Source organism: Austrofundulus limnaeus, unplaced genomic scaffold, assembly GCF_001266775.1.
Source record: "Austrofundulus limnaeus strain Quisiro unplaced genomic scaffold, Austrofundulus_limnaeus-1.0 Scaffold155, whole genome shotgun sequence".
Classification (NCBI taxonomy): Eukaryota; Metazoa; Chordata; class Actinopteri; order Cyprinodontiformes; family Rivulidae; genus Austrofundulus; species Austrofundulus limnaeus.
In genome coordinates this window covers 1103392-1123736 of record NW_013952557.1, presented here as the reverse complement: position 1 = coordinate 1123736, position 20345 = coordinate 1103392, and the positions used below count along the sequence as shown (strand labels likewise).

The 20345-nt window shown below is 38.1% G+C and overlaps 1 protein-coding gene across 2 annotated transcripts in view; it reads right to left on the bottom strand.

Annotated features, from left to right (window-relative positions):
• The window catches only part of tp53i11b (tumor protein p53 inducible protein 11b), a 53481-nt gene that overhangs the window by 11528 nt on the left and 21608 nt on the right, over window positions 1-20345 (bottom strand). The window contains exon 1 of one of the 2 annotated variants that reach the window (XM_014016802.1): window positions 3976-4041. The exons of the other annotated variant lie outside the window; for it this stretch is intronic. The gene's annotated coding sequence lies outside the window, so the exon portion shown is untranslated. Of the gene's footprint in view, window positions 1-3975; window positions 4042-20345 lie in introns of those variants that run through there. 2 annotated transcript variants of the gene reach the window in all.

The window sequence follows — 20345 nt, the reverse complement described above, 5'->3', positions numbered from 1 at the left end:
CACACACACACACACACACACACACACACACACACACACACACACACACACACACACACACAGACGTAAATAAAAGAAGACATTTTGAAGACTAAAGGTCTAAATGTCAATATCGATCCACAGATCCAATGTCTGCATGTAATTGGATATGTGGAACATGGTTTTAATTTCAGTCTGTACTGCCTGCAAAACAAGAGGTGCGCCAAAAAATCCATTCACATAAGAATCTAGATTCTCATTTACTACGATTCAAAATCGATTTAAAATGTCCCAAAATCAATTCTAAAAAAATAAAACAAATACGTTGAAGTCTCCCCTGAAGTCGTGGTGAAGTCTCGCGTAATTACAAAATTACAAAATTTCGCGAGACTTCACCACGTAGCAGGTTCTCGGACATACGCATGCGCGGAAAGTTTCAAAACAAACGGAGGAAGGAGAGATTCAACATTCAACCGGTCCCGTCTTCGTTGGTTTTTACCGAATGCCGGGGAAGACCGAGCTTGACATGAGCTTCATAGTGTGCAAGGTTTGCAAAGTGAAGATCAAATACTTCGGGAACACAACAAATGTGTGCGCTCTCATAACCAGGCATCACCCGTAGTTAAAGGATTTGGAGCAGAGTCAGCCACCAGCAGCAGACCAACGCAGACTTCACCAAACTGTCTGCCAATTCTGAGCTGGCCAAAAAAAAACATAACCAGGTCTATCGCCTGATTCATTGTCAATGACTTAGGGCCACAGTGTGGTGGAGAATGAGGGGTTTATATTCATGTTGCAGACAGCGGAGCGGAGGTATGCCATACCAGCCTCTAAAATGTTCACTCAAACAGCTGTGCCACAGCTTTACCAAGAGACTAAAATGAAAAAAAAAAATGAAAAATTTAGAGGCAGCTAGTTTACTGGTGCTATTTTTCAGTTAAAAAATATTTTCACTTGTTATTCTTAAAGCTTCTGAATAATAGTCTTTCATTTGTGAAAAGTAGTGTTTCATGTTGCCTTTTTGGTACTGCAACTTTCCTGTGAAAAGAAAAGTGCTTGTTGTTCAACTGTAGCATTATACCAAAGCAATTTATTTTTGTTCCAACTTATTTTATAGCTGTGGTCCAGACAGGATTTTTTTAAAAAAGGCACTTTCCTTAAAAAGTGAAAAGGCAGCATGTTTAATTGCATTATGTTTTTAATAACGATTCACTTTTATTTCTGTTACTTGAGTAATATTGCCTTAATGCAACGGTTGAAAAAATTACATTTAAGCATGGATTAATGTTTAAAAATTATTAAATGTGAAAAAGAAAAGACTTTATTATCTGCATTTGTCATTCTGTCCTGCATTACATCATGAATCATTGAATCATGCAGATTCTATAGACTGAAGCAAGAAATTTTTATAAATCAAATAGTTTTGAATGAAAAATCATTTTTGAATTGAATCTAATCATGACATAGTAAAAGATTCCCACCCCTATAAAACAATATGCCCCAAGGATGACTGCACATGTATTCTCTATCTAGTCTGAAATTTCTGGTCAGACACTTTTATTTGAACAGGGACTTTTTTCATTAGAGCTCTTTTTCTCTTTTTAACTAAGCCAACATGTAGCTCTGATCAAACAAGACAGTAAAGCCACATTATCGCACAGCTTGCTAGTTTGACTTGTTACTATACAAAATAAAATCAAATATGTTAAACACAATTATTATTATTAAATATTCTTAGCTTAGTTTGTGCTTAACTGTGATTGCAGGATAAATTGCTGACTGGCTTTTATTTGAATTCAGTGGGGACAACAAGCAATAGTTACATTAAGAGAGATCACCACTGACTCAATAATCGGCACCGTAATTAAACAGGAGGCTAAAAGGCACGCGCTAACATGAGTGCACTCATGCACACAAAGGGGCAGCCAAAAATTGATGGCTACTCCACAGGGCAGTTCTCTGGAGGAGAAAAACAAGTGCAGTTATTGAACTTTTCTCCCAAGGATGAGAATAAGCAATAATAACAGTGCTTACCATCCAGAAAAGGGGGAAAAACATCAGGGCTAACAGGAAATACAAATGATAAAGTGTGCTACATCAAATTAACAAATGAAAAGTGTACTTTATATAGGTGATTAAACTGCTATGCTAAACTACAAAAACTGACAAGGAGCAATGCAAACAGTGATTTAATTTAAAATTTTATAAACTTTTGTCAGTTCCCCAGTGAAAACAGAAAACTTGCATTTTCAAATGTGTAAAGTTACGATTTTTTTTCTCTTTAGTTATTTTATTAGTTATTGGACTACATCACTTAGCCATAGCACCAGCTTATCTTTTCACACATTGGTCAACCATTTCGTTATTATGCTCTAGCAGTACTTCGGCCCATTCAGAAGTGACATTGAGGTGGCCTGAAGATGCCTAAATCGTAGGCTGAAGTGTCTTGTGAAAGGGTGGGAATAAATACAGTGAGCCATTTATCTTAACCTAAAAGTGTATTTAGTTGGAAAAAGTCTTCAGGACATTATTCACAAAAAAATTAAAAAATAAATAAAAATTAATAAATCAATGTTACCATTTTTCATGTTGTAAAAATCAATGATGATGGTCTAGTTTGCTTTATTATTACACCACATTATGTCTTTTATAGAGCTTGTTCGTTGTTAATACACTGCAAAATGACAACAAAATAAGGATGCACGATAACTCATTTTAAGAACCGCTACCGCCAGGAGATAAGATGAGTCAAAAATGGGTAAGATCATAACATAAATAAACAACACCAAAACCATGTGACACTGTAAATTATATCATTTGAAATAAATTCTTAGGAAACAAACTTTTCTTAAAATACAGTATATCAAACAAAATTTCTCAAATGGCCATTTTTTAAATAAGGCACATTAATTAAAAAAGACCTTTAACACTGATCTCAGATTTAAACAAAAGAGAAAAAGTCATTCCACAAGTTCAAAAACAGATAATGCACCAACACAAGTTAGATTCAAAGTACATTTGTTTTTATTATTAGGATTGCCATGAACAATGGCAACCTATTATTATCCGCCTCTAAACTGGACTCTTTATTTATTATTCATCCCAGAACTTTCACCATTAATGCGGCCCGAACTGTAGGTTCGGGCCCCATGAAAAATACATTATTGCGTCGGCGTCGATCTCACGAGGTTTGCTATTATTTATCGTTACATAATCTGTTACCATGGCGACGTAATCCCCAAAAAACTAATCTAAAAATCCCCATTGGATTACATGGGAAGCTCCTCACTCTAGGTCATGTGACCTTAGAGTGTGAGCTTTGTAATTTTAAAGAAGAAACTTTGCAAACAAATTCCTATTACAGCCACAATTTTCATGTTACAAAGACAAATTACACATCAAAACGCAGGAATTTTTGTCTTCTTTCAGAAAATGTGTGTGGTTTGGCTCTACGACAATTGGTTTTCTCTCTACGTGCTTCAGAAGTTCCTTCTCCTATCTCTTCCATTCAAAAAATGGTCAAAACCGGATTCAGAAATCTAACACTTACTACTTTTTTAACTCGTGATATCTTAGCCAAAAATCCAAGTGCATGCTTGAAATTTTATTTCAGTAAAGACCAAAGTCTTCTGACGCTCAAGGTCTAAAAATTATTTCAATAGCCCTTATATTTATTGTACAGCATATGTTTGAAAGGACACATCATTTCTGTGTTTTCAGACAGAGGAGCTGCAGATTTTGGTCTCCCATTAAGTGCAGCTCCTGGGAATCCAGCCTCCTGATTGGCTGAGGCTGAGAGTTAAAGTCAATGTACTGTAGGTTAAAGTCCACACATGACTTTACATAGGTTTCATTTGTTACCATGGAAACACAGTAAACCCACAAAGACGTCCATAAAACTCCTTTGGTAGCTGACAGGTAACTCCACACAATGTGAATACTTCTCACAAGCTAATTGCTAAAGATATCTTTGAAATAAAATAAAAAAAGACTCACATTCAGCCATTTAAAACCATGTCCAGTTCAGTCTACACTCCAACTGTAGGTTAGGCAGTGTCTTACCTGTAGCAGATACATATCATAGGTTTAGACAAACATATTTAATTCAGCCAGTTTTCAACTTAATTAGCTAAAATTTGGTACACTAGTAGCTAAAGGTCAGGTCTATCGGAAATAGTAGCCGAAATAATAAATACAAGATGGCCGCCATAGCTAAGTTCAAATTACTCTAATCCAGCCAATTTCTCATATATTGAGCTAATATTTTATACACAAGTAGCTGACAGTAAGCTCTCTCACAAATAGTAGCTGAAATAAAAATCCAAGATGGCCACCATATCTATTTTCAAATGGCTTTCGCTCAGCCTCTGTTTGATATATTGAGCTGAAACTTGGTTTACTGGTAGCTGACAGTAACCTCTGTGACATACTGGAGCAGAAACTTCAAAAACAAGATAGCAGCCAAAGGAACTTCGGCCACTTTTTCTCCAAGCAAATGAAAAGGACATATTTTCAACATGAATGCACCCACACAAGTCATACGTCCAAACGACCGGCTCAGCCAGGGGAACTGTGTTCTTACTCAACTGTATATTTCGTTGTTACCATGGCGACGCAGTAGGCTGACAGAGACACCCAACAAACGCCATTGGAAATGAATGGAGTAGGCCTCAAAGCCTTCAAAACCTTAAAGCTTTTTGAAATAGCTCATGAACCACTGATTTTAAACTTTATAAAACTCTAACACAGTCATCATTGGACAATCCTCTGTCACTGTCCAACACATTTGTCCAACTCAGATACAAGATGGCTGTCCAAGCAACCCTGGATTACCATATAAGTGCTGGACATCAGCACATTTTACATATGTTGAATGAATTTAATGTGTGAAATTAAGTGTGAAAATCTTTAGAACTGATCCACTTTATTAGAGTTTTCAAGTCTTACAAATGACAAAAATAGCATAGAAAAATGTCTGTTAACAAAATATTTCATGAACCAAAGCACAAATTCAGCCAGAAAACACACAAAATGACATAAATCAGTCATTTCTTGACCTTTAAAGATAATGGGCCTCATGCAAGAAGATGTTCATATTCTTATCCTAAATTTCTCTTTCTTTTGTTCGTACAAAGGGTTCGTACGAACATGTCACGTCAGATTCAATAAACTCTTCTATCTTCAGGAAAAGTGTGTAAATGAGCTGCGTAAATTCCACCTGTTCGYATCCAGCTGCTCGTGCACGCGAGAGGAGATTAGCATAATTACCACCCCAAAAACACCATATAAGGCTACGTTTCCTGCCTCAGATACAAGGAAGCGTCCATTCATGAAAATGACAGCGAAAACTAAAAAGAAGAACTTTACGAGTTCAGAGATTGAAGTCCGTCTGTCAGAGATCCAGAAAAGAAAATCAGTCATTTTTAGCAGGTCAGCTGTGGAATAAAAAGAGCTGCTAAAAGTATAAACAACTGTGTTAAATCATTTTCATTTATTCAGAAGCCAGAGTGCTGCACACCTGTCAGTCAAAGTGTAAATGCATTACAACCACATCATACTTACAGGAAGACACAAAAAGTTAGCAGCAGCTTGGCATGGTAAACAATGGTTAAAAAGCAGATAAAAGCTTCTGTCTTTAGTAAGGGTCAACGGCTGGTTGTCATCATTTCCATCGTTAAAGTGCTTGAGATCTGCGTCATCTCTGGCAATTTTATTGGATTTGTCCAAAGCTTCAGCAATGATTTAAGTCCTGATGAGTTCTTGAATGCTAGTTTGTTGTTGTTAACATTTTTAGCAGACGGACTCTGTGCTGCATTCAGGGGATAACGGACATTACATATCTCAAATTGGGAGTAGCTGTTCCGATGTTTCTAATTATAAAGTGTGTGTGTAACATACAGGGCTAATTGGTAAAATAATATTAATAATTCAAAAAGAAAAAATAAGTAGGTCCTCTGGATGGGTTCTTCTTTAGTGAAATGTTTTGTCTCTCCTGCAAGAGACTTCTTCAGTCTGATGAGTTTCAGGTGAACTCAGCCTTAAAAGCACTGCCTCCACATGGTGGACAAACAGGTTAGTCATATGCAAAAGAGGGCCATCACCTAACAATAGGCTTCATTAGCTCTATTGTTCATAGAGGGTCATGTGCCCCATCACCTGACTTATTGGTTTGGATGCTGTGGTTCTTAGGTATTGTGTCATGTGTATGTAGTGAATACAGGCAGGTCTCAAAGTCCCCATATTTTTGTTTTTTCCCTCTTTGTGTTGGTATCGTTGGGGCCTTGATTCACACCTTTTGCTCACAGGAGGCTGAGACATACTTGCAATAACAGCGCTTTAGGAGGACAACTAGACACGAAGGCCTTCACCTCTGTTTAATGGTGGACAGTTTTTCTTCACAAAGATGGCTTCCTTTCCTTCTCTCTCATACCAACGTTCCTCTCTATCAAGGATGAGAACATCTTCATCCCTGAAAGAKTGACCGTTGGCCTGTAGATGAGTGTAAACTGCAGCCCCGCCTGCATTCACTACATGACACGACACCTAAGAACCACAGCATCCAAACCAATAAGCCAGGTGAAGGGGCATACCCTCTATGAACAATAGAGCTAATCAAGCCTATTATTAAGCGATGACCCTATTTCGCAGGTGACTGACCCATAGACTTAAATATAAAGATCACTAGACTGAGCCCCGCTCATCCCGTCCACTGGTAGCGTCTGTGACAGCATGGAGGAGCAGAAACAGACCTAACAGGCCAACAGCTCACAGCCTCCATAGAAACTAATAGATAAACAGCAGCTGAACTGGATCTGTTTCACAGATTATCAGTCTTGTTTTTACAATAAATTAATAATTATGTTAATTTCATTCAACAATCATGTAAAACAGCAAATTTAAATACAGTATATAATTTATAAATAACAATGATCTAAACCAGACCTGAAGTCAGCCTGTAACTTAGACTTTAGCTAGTTGAAAAATGATTACTTCAGCTAGTAATAAAGTATATTTATTATTTCTTCTCACTGTCATAAAAAATAATATTTATATATACCAGTCAACAGTTAGAAAATGTTCTCTGGTTATAGGATGAAACTTGTCTTTATTAGCTAACATCTTCTCAACAAGTCAGGTTCCTCTAACAGAAACCTAAAAATACTCACATTTATAATATTTTTTTTACACTCTGTAGGTCTAAATATTAAATCAGAGGACAAATCAGCTGTAATATTTAATAGTTTGTGTTAAATTGTATCATGACTCAACAGTGCTAAACTCTGTATATATCCTCCACAAGCTAATATCTGCTAACCAGTTCAATAAATAACAGTGATTAAAGCGACTTTATGAGATTATTTTAATTTAAACTGTTACATTATGTTCTGCTCAGATCACATTGAGCTAAATAAGATCAAATCTGCTGACTTGTGTTGTGAAATGAGACGTTTTCCTGTTTATCTTCTGTTMATAAATCCATAACACAAACAGCTTTTCTGRCATTATTTAAAACAGATAGATTATTATAAACTGTAAAATATTAATAATAATTGGATTAATATTATTATTAAGAGTTTTAATGATTTCTACATCGTTAGTCCTTTTTTCTGCTCTGTTGTGTCAACATGTACAGCAATGGGAAATCCAGAGTTTTGCCCGTTTAGCGTTAGCCTTTAGCTTCAGCAGCCGATCACACGGCCACGTGGTTTTTGCTCACTCCAGCTGTTCTATAGAACCTCCTTGGACTGACCTGTTTGTCCACCATGTGGACGCAGTGCTTTTAAGGCTGAGTTCACCTGAAACTCATCAGACTGAAGAAGTCTCTTGGAGGAGAGACGAAACGTTTCACTAAAGAAGAACTCATCCAGAGGACCTACTTATTTTTTCTTTTTGATTTTTTCTACCTGGATTACTGAGATACATCAGGACAATATTAACAATTCTTAAAATGACTGATTGTTTTCCAACACGGAGTATTCTAATTATTTTTCTAGTGAGAAAGTTGTTTATTCCGACGCAACATGAACGTTGCTCGGGTCGTGTCGGTCGGGAAGCGGCTCGACCAAAACGGATAAAAATAAACACACATTCTCATCGCTGTGCTGGCAAACATGTACATATATTATCGGTTCTGTTTGTTATATTGGACCGATAAGTATGATGTCATAATTCCCTGATATCGGGCCGATAACTATCGTGCACCCCTACAGCAAGAATAATAGATTTTTCAAATGGTACTTTTGAACCTTTACCCTTTGCACATTAATAAAAGACCATCTGTTTACGAACAAGTAAACAGGAAAATCATCTCCTCTTTCATCATCAATATCAAAGGCCCTGTCTGAGGATTATGGCTTTTATTATGTCCCCAAAAATCAATCAAATCACCCACAAAGACTGTGCAGCCTCTTGAATGTTGATCCCCCACTCAACATTTGTAATAATAATAATAATAATAATAAAAGGCATAAATGAGGTGCACCTCATTCCAAGCGCTCAAAGATGCCACATTTCTCATGCATGCAAAAATACCCATGCACGGTCCCCACTAGCGCTCCTTGACTTGCAAGACTAATGCCGAAACAGTTGCCTAGCAACAGCCAAAGGACCAATCGCGTCTTAACTGAAAACCCCTTTCATGATTGAAACCCAGGTGTCCTGGAGGAAAGTCATCACTGACCCGGTTGTGTTTTCTTTCCTGGTTTGGATGACTTCTTCAGATGATTCAATAAACTTTAATTTGCGTGCATTCACAGTCGTAGCCATTATTCTAACTATCAAAGACTTCAATTAAGGCTCATTCTCAAGCTCTCAAAATAGATGAAAGTTTGGCAATACAACTGCTGTGTTTTTTTAATAAGCATGAAGAACAGATAAGTGAGACAAAGAAAAGCAGGTTAGAAAAAATATTGAACCAAAGCAATATTCTACATGAAAGATAAATGCTAAAATTAATGAGTAGTACAATACTCTTGTTTTTGCAAGTCTAGTGACAAGTTGTGCCATAGAGAAGAAAGGCTGGTAAGCACATGAGGAAGATATTGTGGGAAAGGTGTGAACTCCTGAGAGATCACTGGTTTGCAACTAAAAAGATGTTCTTCAAAAAAATAATTGTATCATAGGAACAAAATGTGTGGGTGAGGAAGAACAACTGTGATCAAATGTGTTACTCAAAATAAGGCAGCAGATTCAACCTTTCTAGTCTGTAACCTTTTTCCCCTCCTCATAAACAACAGAATACAATGATTAAAAAGGCCAGCAGTTCCTTTCACCATTATTTTGGGGATATTTAACAGCATCAATTGGTGTTCAGTGTGGACAAATCAAAAAGCTTTTACACAAGACTACTCAGTTCAGGACTTAACGCCAATAATGTGATGGATGAAGTGTCTTTGCGTTCAGTTCATCACAGGACTAAACTACAACAACCAGAATTATAATCAAGGTAAAATCTATGATGATGAACAACATTTTGGTACTTAGTTTCAAAAATGAGTGAACAACAACGATGATTGCTAAACTGAGTTAATTAATTTTGTTTGAAAACAATTTAAAGGAGATGGCCATCACACATAACTGATTTCTACTACTCCCTGCCTCTTTTGCACCCTGAAGACTCACTTTATTTTGGAAAACTCACATCTGTGCGGCGGGATATGGCCGACTGTATTAGTGCTTTTTGAATGGCCATAGGCAACACAAAGGTGGACTTGTCTGTGCGCTCATTTAGCAGAACTGTTTTCTAAAAAAAAAAAAACCAACAGTAACCCATTTTTTCAAACTCTTAAAAACAAACAAAAACAGGTCAGTAAACATGTTTCTTTCTGTTCAGATAGATTTCTATGTTGGAGAACAAATAACTTCAACTTTAAGGTGTAGGCAGCAGGAGAATCCAGTCTGCTCATGTAAAATCAGATCAAGGATCCTTGACCTTTATGGGACTTGATGTTAAGTGTTAAGAGTGTTAAAGTGTCAGAGATATTCATCTCGGGCGCCAAGATTAGTCTTCATGTTGACTGTTTTGATGCACAACAGGAAGGTAAATATGTTGCTTATCAAGTGGAAAATCTCTACTAAAATGCAAAACCAACCTTTTAATGTACTGACATTCACATCTGATGTGCTCACTTTTGTTATTGACATTTGTTAATTGGAGGGAAAGGCCTGCTGCAGAGATTAGAACTTATGTGACATGTTCCTGACTGGAACCCCATCATGAAGTCAGTGAATAACTTTGTCTGCAACACTTTAAGAGGGATTAAATGCCTACTGTCAGAAAAGGGATGCACACTACTTGAATACAAAAGATAATGAGATTATGATCAAGAGTTTTCAAATGATCATGCTCGAATTGGACTAGGTGATCTGACAGCTCAGTGAGACCAGACCTTGAAAACTGGTTTATACTTCTTGTCGCAAGTCTTTAACCCCCGCTGAGTGAAAAAAAGTTGAACAACTTCCGTCTGCACTCCCGCTGCTATCCCCCGGTGACAGCTGTCCGATACATTGCCCCCAGTCAGCACTCCGAGACGCGGAGGTTGCGGCTCGGTGTGTGATTGGTTCAAAGTTTGTGGGCGTTTTTGTTTGGTGTATCACTCCGCTACCCAGTACTCGCTTCCAGAGGCCGGTTTTTGTTTGTAAACATGGATAGTTTTGAAGAGAAACTCGCCGAGGCGGTCCGGAGGTACAAACATCTGTATGACTTCTCTACTGCGGAGTACAAGTAATGCCAAATGGCAAAAAATTCATGAAGGGAGATTGCAGAAACGTTGCAAACAGAGGAGGCTGTCCGCCGCAAACGATAGTGGACTCTCTGTGACCGGTTTGCAAAGACCAAACGGAGAATGCAGGTCCGGAGCAGGGATCCTGGCGGGACCAATCCAGTTCCTCCGTTATTTCTTTTTTTTTGCCCTCCCCCACACTTTTTTTCCTGGACATGTACATTAAACACCGGGGGACGACAACAAACATGACAACATCCGACACAACGGACTCACAAATCGAGGTAATAAAACACCTTCGCTAGCCTACTTTTTAGAGAAAATGAAGTGATTTTTTACAGAAGCTTAAATATAAAATCACGCTTGTGCTGCTTGACGTCTGCGGTGGGAGGGCAGAGGGAGGGATTACTATAATGTATCCTCCACGTCTTTTCCAAGTATAAACACTCAATGCAGTCGGTGACACAAACACAGTTACGTCATCGCTGGGCCGCAGCTGCATGTCTTGCATGAAGTATAAACAAACCTTGAGAGTGAGATTTTGTAAATAGCCAAAACATAACTATAAAAGCCAAAAATGTTGTGTATGTAATATCTGCGACAGAAAGGTCTGCAGTGAGATCACACACACGTGGCCATGTAGCAGCAGTTTTTCAATGCACTGCAGCACTGCTAGAGTTGAACTGATGTAACTGTACAACTCAATTCTGAAGTCAAGAATTTTTTTTCAAAACCATAGGAGACCTACAGATCATACTTAAAACGGCTCAATACAAGCAAATGACAGTAAATAACTGGGATCTCTGTCATTTATAACAATGAACGGTCATTTCACTTCACTGATACCAAATAGGCGAAAAAGTGTGACTATATTTGGTAACTTCTTACTAGGCCCTTCTTTTTTGCATTTAAAAAAATGTATAAAGCTAAATAGGTGTACTATTTTAACATTCATTTTTACTTTCTCCAAAACTGAATATATTTTGTAGATCCTTTATATGGGTTACATTTATCACTCTTGGAATTTTATTCATTCAGTGTCACATGAAGCAGAAAATTTAATTGCAATAATTGTATAGTCAAGTGTCACTAATAAAACCATCATCATTAGGATGATAAGTTTCTCAGACCTTGTCACCTCATTTTATGCAAGAACAACTAGAGACACGAGACACATATTAAAGACTTGTCCCAAGGCTATAACATTTACCTAGATGTGACGTCAATACAGCCAAGTCGAGACAAGGCACTTAGTAGGGCAGAAAGGCACATTACATTGTGTGAATGGAATAATTGATCTTGTAGATGTCTGCAACTATCAGGGGACGCTTCAAATCAGATCTTTTCAAATCACTGGAGGCAAACGTTTTCTGAGAAGTATGCTGGCGCTGATTTAGAATGATTTATAGATGAGTCATTTGTGAGAAAAAGGTAAAAAAAAAGGCATGAATACAAAAAAAAATGTGCCTGTGATAGTGAGTGAATAACAGAGAACCTAAAAGAGGACAAAAGATTTCTATTTTGAGCCAAAGGATGTCAAAAACTTACACCATGGAAACTGCTGTGCACCACAGAGAATGTATCCACGAGCAGCAAATCTGAACCTCAATTACTATAAAAAGATTACTGAACTAAGCCAAACAAATAAAAGTGTTAGATCATCTGCAGACACTAATCATGGAATGAACTTAATCTAATGATCGCTGGGGATTTCAAGTTTAACTTCTAATCTTCAGTTATTGCATCACAAGGGAATTTACCCTCATTATATGACTATACCCTCAAACTACCATTTCAAGATATTCCTACACTAACACTCCCTCAGGAGTCACAAATACAAATAAGGCTTGGTGCCTCAGCTGTAATTGTCACTGTAATGAGATGTTACTGTCATGCATGTTAAGTTATTACCAGCACGTTTGCTGTAAAAGTCCCAAAATTATTGGTATTGTAACCGAGTACTGTGTAATAATCAAAATCGGTGTGTCTAAACAACAATTTCAAGCACTATCCTATGATCTCAGCTGTGGGGATTGTAGATAATCACTAGGATTGAAGAGCTATTGTCCAGCTGGGTCTCTGCTGACTCCCTGCAAGACTTTTGTAGTGCAGGCAGTCCTCCGACTGTGCTTCATGCATTAAAGCTACTCCTCAAACCAAACAGAAAGTCTTAAAATTAGACAATTTTGAACCTTTGTTTAACGTTCGTTTTCTCTTACCAACTAAATGTAGTCAAGACTGGTTAACAAAAGAGTATAAAATATGAAAGCCATTCTTGTACTGTAGGGTTTGCTTGATAAACACTTCAAGACATTTAAAATATGCAAACAAAAGAAAGTTAATTGCTTTGTAAGGCGAGTTCATGGAGATGTTTTCTTTGATTCAGGCAAGCATTGTGACTAAAAAAGAAATTTGCCAAAGAGTATGAAGTCGGAAGAACTTGCTTTGAATTTCTCAACAACAATTTATCAAAAAATGACATGAAAAAAACCTGGGCAGAAAAAAGAAAATTCTGTTTATGGGAATTCTGAAGTTAATTCAAACAGAGCAAACAGTTCAGAGCTTTAAAAATATGTTGACTCTAACCTTTAACATAAATTCTGCCAAGTAAAGGCAGTGTGAAAATTACAATAAACGATGCTACAAACAAGTAGTCTTTTATTCAAAGCATTTTTAAATAGCTGTTTTTTTAATCTGTAATTGAACTTAAGACATTCAAAAGGAAATGTGGAGATCAGACTGGAGTTTTAGAAAACAAAGAACACACTTCAAAAATTACAAGCAGGCTCTGTGAAGTAGCCCTGCACATTTTAACAATGCAGCTATACAGTACTAACACTAATGTAAATGCCATGTAAAAAACACATCCCATGTCCTCACCACAAATTCAGCATTAAAGGTTTACCACTGAACAACAAAAATATCCTAATGCATTTAAAAACTAGAAGCACTCAGAGTAGGCCTGTCGCGATAGTCAATAAATCAATTAATCGCACGATAACTTTTTTTGAGGTCGGTAAAAAAAAGACGCGATAAGTTTCATTTTCCTGCTAGTTTGTTTACTTCGGCTCTCTCCCTCTCTGTGCTCCCGCAACACAGGAGCTCCGCTGACCCCTCCCCTCCTGTTTTCTTAGTGTGGGAGGAGTCAACTCTCGCTTTAGCATGAGAGCTCGCTCCTAAAGAAACGCTTCAAAGCAGAACGCGGCTGCAGAAGTGTCGGAGAACTAGAACCTGGATTTCGCTGCGGAGGGAGGGAGGGAGAGAGAGACGGAGTGAGACAGAGAGAGAGAGAGAGAGAAAGAGAGAGACAGAGAGAGAGACAGAGAGAGAGAGAGAAGGAGGAGAAGGGGTGGGGGCTGAAACTCCCCCAAACCCGCGACAAAGTCGTCAAGACTTTACCTGTAGCTCCCAAAAATAACAGGAAACTTAAACGCAGCATCTGTGTTTTAACAAAACACCCAAAAAACCAGTGGCTGTCCCAACAACTCCTGAGGAAAACTCTGAACTGTCTGATTTCCTCCCCGCAGCGCTCTCTGTCCCCTCCTCACACACACACACACAGACACGTTTGTTCTTCTATCCTCACGGGGACTTTGCATTGACTTTCATTCATTTACCAGTATTTCCTATTACCATTTGACCCTAAACCTAGCCTTAAACTTTACATGGGATGTGAACTGGGCTTATGTCCCCATAAGAAACAGTGGGTCCTCACCAGGCTGTGTAATTTGCTTCATCTCTAAAGAGATGCTGTTCTTTAATATTGTTTATTTACTGTCTTAGTTGTGTGTGGTGTTTAATTTACATTTTGTTGTTCTTTGTTTTTTTTTTATTCAAGTGCATTTTTTTGTTAGAGACTGAGAGTCCACTTTGTTAAACATTCTTTTAAAAATGAAAGTTTATTGATTTATTACACTTACACATTATGCTTTTATAATTATTAGTTGTAAAACGGTCACCAGGCAATATTATCGTTTATCGCAATAAATTTTGAGACAATTAATCGCCCAGCAAAATTTGTTATCGTGACAGGCCTAACTCAGAGTGCAAACCTCCACCAAGACCAATTTCCCCCATCCTGCAATGGAGTATTTCGCAGATACCGCCATCTTTGCCTAACGCAAAGCATCATGGTCCAGTTTGGGGGCAGATTTCTATTCCGTATTCTAAACTACAGTCCTTCATGAACCTCTAAAGCTCCCACTCCAAATACTTTCAACTGACAAAGCTTCCCTGATGAGAAGAGAAACATCTACAGTTTGAAAATAGAAGTCCAGTTATATATATAGCTTAAAAATTTTGATTTATTTAATGCCTCTAACCTCAAGAAAAGCTTCATCCTGATAATGAGGACATTTATTTTATACTAGTTGTCTTTTTTCAGATGAACTTTTTAAAGTTTTTTTTATTTTAAGTAAAATATATATTCATATTTTTAATTCTTAGTTTTTCAAAAAACTTTTATATTTATAAGGTTCTACTAATTTTATATAGCTTGGAAATTTTTAATTAAGCACAAAGCTTGGGACTCAAGAGGTTAAAACTTGTGGGGCACAGCCCCCCGTGGCCACCCCCACTTGTTGTGCCCCTGGTGACTGACAGGTGATGTTCCACWGTGAAATGACGAGCTGGAGCACTGCGCAGCTCTGTTAGATGTAGCTGGAAGACTTTTCAAATTCATCTTTGAGCTATTAGTAGCCAAACCTGGTACCGGTCCACGAGCTGAACCACCGGTCCCCCGCCTGTTGTCTGCGTGCCGTGCTTCACTCCAGGTTCACTTCAGCCTGTGGGCCGGTTCACGGACTGAACCACCRGCCCTCTGACCTGCGTCTGGGCCGGTGGTGCAGCTCGTGGGCCGGTGGTTCAGGGGCTGAAGTGAACCACCGCACGCAGACGACGGGCGGGGGACCGGTGGTTCAGCTCGTGGGCCGGTACCAGGTTTGGCTCGGTTGCGCCCGCGCCTTCTCAGTTATTCCCGTAACGTACCAACACGTTCCTGAAGTTCTGTGCAGGGCTGGGGGAGCTTGCAACTTCTGGCTGATTCGCTCAAATTAAAATAAATAATCCTGTGTCCGCATCGTGATCCGAAACATCACCAAAATTTAACGGTGTTTTACGTGTGCTAGTATGAACATGTGGTGTAAATGTCATGACAATCCATCCACACGTTTTTGAGTTATGCTGTTGTCCACAGACAGACCGACACGTTTTCCCAATCATACACCAGTCCCTTGGCAATTTCAGGTCAGGACTGACGGCTGTCTCACAGATATGACATCACACATGCGACTTCAGTCTTAGAAAAAAGGGGCACACTACAGTGCCACCTGCTGGACACTTCCGACAATGTGGCGTGTTTGAGGAAATGGGAAAAATTGGTTTGATGGTGCCGTCACGCACTTACTGGTCAAAAAATGTTCTCTAAACACGCACCAACTGCGTAAAAATGCGTATATTAAGGCAAGAATTATTCATCATTTAATCTGGTTTTAACATTACTTTTATAAACTTAGAAGTCCGTGCTGTCCAATCCAGGTCAGTGTTTTTTACAGAAGCCCTGTGAAAGCATCCCAGCTTTGCCGATCTCAGAGTGTTAAAAGAAAAAAAATTCTGGTATCAACATCGTGATCCGGTTCCGGATCACGATGTTGTTACTAACACGGTGTGTTACTTGAGCCAGTATTCACGTGGTAAAAATGTCATGACAATCTGTCCACAATTTGAGTAATGTTGTCCACAGAACGACAGACAGAACGACAGACAGACAGACGTGACCGAAAACATTACCTCACCCCTTGGCAGAGGTTAAAAAAATAAAATAAAATTTAAAAATTAAAAAAACAAGTACTGTGGACTAAACGAGGTAAAAAAAATAAAACATTTCAGCTGATATGAGCAATGGTATACTTGGAGAGGGAAAAAAAGTGAAGCAAACACCTCTCTAGCCATTAGCCTGGTACAATAATGCTGTGGTAAAGAAATACAAGGAACACGTCATTAAGGCTACGTTCGCACTGCAGGCAAAAGTGACCCAATCATACTTTTTCTGTGGAAGCAGATAGCTGGGAGTTACCCTCACCACATACTCCAAACAAATCATTTAAGATTTGTGTATCAAACACAGGCATGCAAGACAGTGGGTGATATGTAATCCTTCATGGAATGCTAGTTTTGTTGTTTTTAAGATTTGATGCACTGAGCCCATATGGAACAAAGGACTTAAAAGGTGAGGCTCTGCTGGTATTAAGCCTGCCAGGCATTGTTTGGCGTTTTTATCTCTGAAAACATCTTGACACAGCAGGTTCACTGTGAAGCCAACATGGAAACAGCAAAGATGTGATGAGGAAAAAGCTAAACTGACATATGGTACATGCACACAGCTGGTACATGAATGATCTCCTCTAAGGAGCAAAACTATCAGAGTTAAGGAGGGATCCAACACAGAAACAAGAAAAGGCAAAAAAGACTTGGCTGCTGCCTTTAAAAAAATTGAACAAAGCTAACACAAAGCCTAAATGATTGTGTTTGAAAGATACAGCTGTGAGAAACAAACAATTTCTACTTTGTAATATCAGGATTTTTCAGTCCAAACTAGCTCATTTCTGAATTTGCAAACTATTACACAGTGACAAAGATTACTCTGAAGTTTTTTCCAGACATAACTAATAAATTAAATCTTGACATATGTATGTCAGTCACCTGTCAGAAGAACTGAATGTCCTGGTGATGCAGTGGAGCCCCAGATATAGTAGCTTGAAGCTTGTCATCTAATTAAGTCATCTAATGAGGCCGATTTTAATGGTGCACAACAAACGGTTATTAGAAAATTTAATTTTGTGCACATTATAATTTCCTTCTGTACACTGTTGGCACCTTACAGCAAAATTTAGCATCAACGTTGTAAAAAGGACCATGTTATTGCTCAATTAAATGTCATTACTTTTAGCTAAAAACAAGCCTTTCAATGTTAAGCTAAGTAAATACTATTTGACCAAATCACACAAGAACCATTACTGTGATGTGATTGCTCTCCATCTACAGTATGTTTGCGTCATGTAAGTGCTGAGAATAAGCAAATACAAATAAAGTACCAGGTAGATGCTATGTACAGGGGTTAGACAATGAAACACCTTTCATTTTAGTGTGGGAGGTTTCATGGCTAAATTGGACCAGCCTGGTGGCCAATCTTCATTAATTGCACATTGCACCAGTAAGAGCAGAGTGTGAAGGTTCAATTAGCAAAGTAAGAGCACAGTTTTGCTCAAAATGTTGCAATGCACACAACATTATGGGTGACATGCCAGAGTTCAAAAAAGGACAAATTGTTGGTGCATGTCTTGCTGACGCATCTGTGACCAAGACAGCAAGTCTTTGTGATGTATCCAGAGACACGGTATCCAGGGTAATGTCAGCATACCACCAAGAAGGACCAACCACATCCAACAGGATTAACTGTGGACACAAGAGGAAGCTGTCTGAAAGTGATGTTATGGTCTAAAACCAGGTGTTTCACTTTCATTGTCTAACCTTTGTAGATTGTTTCTTTTTAGTGGGTAAAAGACAAAAAATAGACATGCTTAATTATTATCTAATTTAATAATGTTAACTTTAGAAAACAACTTGTGACATAAAAAGGCTTTATTTCTATATAGGCTTCATTTTTGGGCACTTCCGAAATGTAGAAAAAACAAGCAAAAAGACAATATTTATACAAGATTATCCGCAAGATTTTGTGGAAACTTGTTCCAAGTTTAAAACAATAAAATCAGCAATTCTTCAGCAGTGTTTGACACACATAACTTAATTTATATTTAGACCAATAAATCTAGGAAAGAACACAAACCTCCCTTGTAATCTCCCAGTCTCTCACAGTCTGGATGCAGTTATCCAGTTTACATTTTTCCTTCCTTGTGCTGAAAAATGTAAAGAAGGCACTGTCGTAATCTGAACTACTTAAAAGGAAGATTTGAGGTTGTGTTTCTAGAAAAAATCAAGAGTTGAATGAATTTTGTGTCTTCTGTAAAGTATTAAAGCAACTGACTCCCCATCTCCCAGAGCCAGCAAACTGCAAATAGTAACAAAACAGACATACCCTGCCTGACACACTTTTATTATTAATTTATTCTATACTTCAAATGTCAAAATCCTTCATTAATATGCTACAAGTGTCTCCTGTTAGACTGACCAAATATGTTAGCATGCAGAACATGAATTTATGTGAAATATACTGACCTATGATTTATTGTAGTCCAGCAGTTCTTTACAATATTGATATCGCTCTCACTGATGCTCTGATGACAAAAATTTCCAATGCAATGTGCAGCCCTAGTTTTTATGCAACATCACAAGGGTTTGAGAGCAACTACAGAGTATAAAGCAGTGATCATTAAGGTTTTTTAGGCAGAGAGAAGCTTGTTAAGTGTATCTACAACCATAAAAATTAATGGAGTTCATTTAATAGTCTAAGGGGGTCATAATCCTTTGAGAAGAACAGAAGCTTATGGTGGAACCAGATCAGCAAAAAGGCAGTGTAATATCTGGACTTCAAAGTTTCAGCACTGCTAATTTTGAGTTTCAAAAAAGCAAAATTTTGATCCCAATATTTAAATCAAGTATTGTAATTTTCACTCATAATGATCAGTATTTTTTGAGGCATAGAGCCACTCAGCTGCATTTTTTTAAAAATAGCTCCTAAGCCGATGCTAAGTTGAAGACAACCAAAGAATGGACTTCAAATAAGGCATTTGGGAGATTTTACAAGCTGAGATCTGATGTTCCAAGAAAAACTTACCCTCAACGAGGTTTAGACTTCATACTTTTGCAGCCACTCTGCAAACAAAGTTAGCTATGTGGAAAAAAAACAAAACAAATATAGCAATGCTCATTTCTAAAGACCTAAAACAAAGGCGTGATGACTTCTCTTTTTAACACACCTGATTACTTTATAGATATCAGTCATCCTGGATCAAACAGTTTAAAACGATCACAGTTCAACACAAATCAATGAACATTGGATTAAAAATACCATTAGCCTTTTCCTACAACTCATTTGTATAAATATCACCATCTATTGAAACAGTTGATATGCCACCTGTCCTCATTTGACATGACTTACCGGTAAATTAAAAAAGTTTTAAAATAAATTAGACAATTTTAACTGTACTGAACTCGCCCCACAGCACATTTATTTTGAGCCTTTAACTTGAACTCTGCTCTCTCAGTTTGTCTTACGTGCCGAAGCGCCACCTTGTTGCTAGGCTGCCGTGCTCAATAATGAAGAGTACTCGTTTAGGGCTCAACTCACGTCACTATTCTGCTGGAATTAATTGCTTGGTAAATGTCAAAAAGGAAATCCTTAAAATATCCAGCGGCTTGTTGTTATTTGTTCTTGTTATTCTGCCATTTCGTAACATGTAGCTCATTTGACAAAATGTCAGCATTCACGCCGAGCGGTGTTGTCTCATTTCCTGCCGTGAACATGTGTGAATGAAGTTGTCCCACGCTCATAATTCCAGGCACAGTAGTGATAATGGATCCACACACGTACACACACACACACACACACACACACACCCACACACACACACACACACACACACACACACACACACACACACACACCCACTTACATTAGTGGACCAAAAA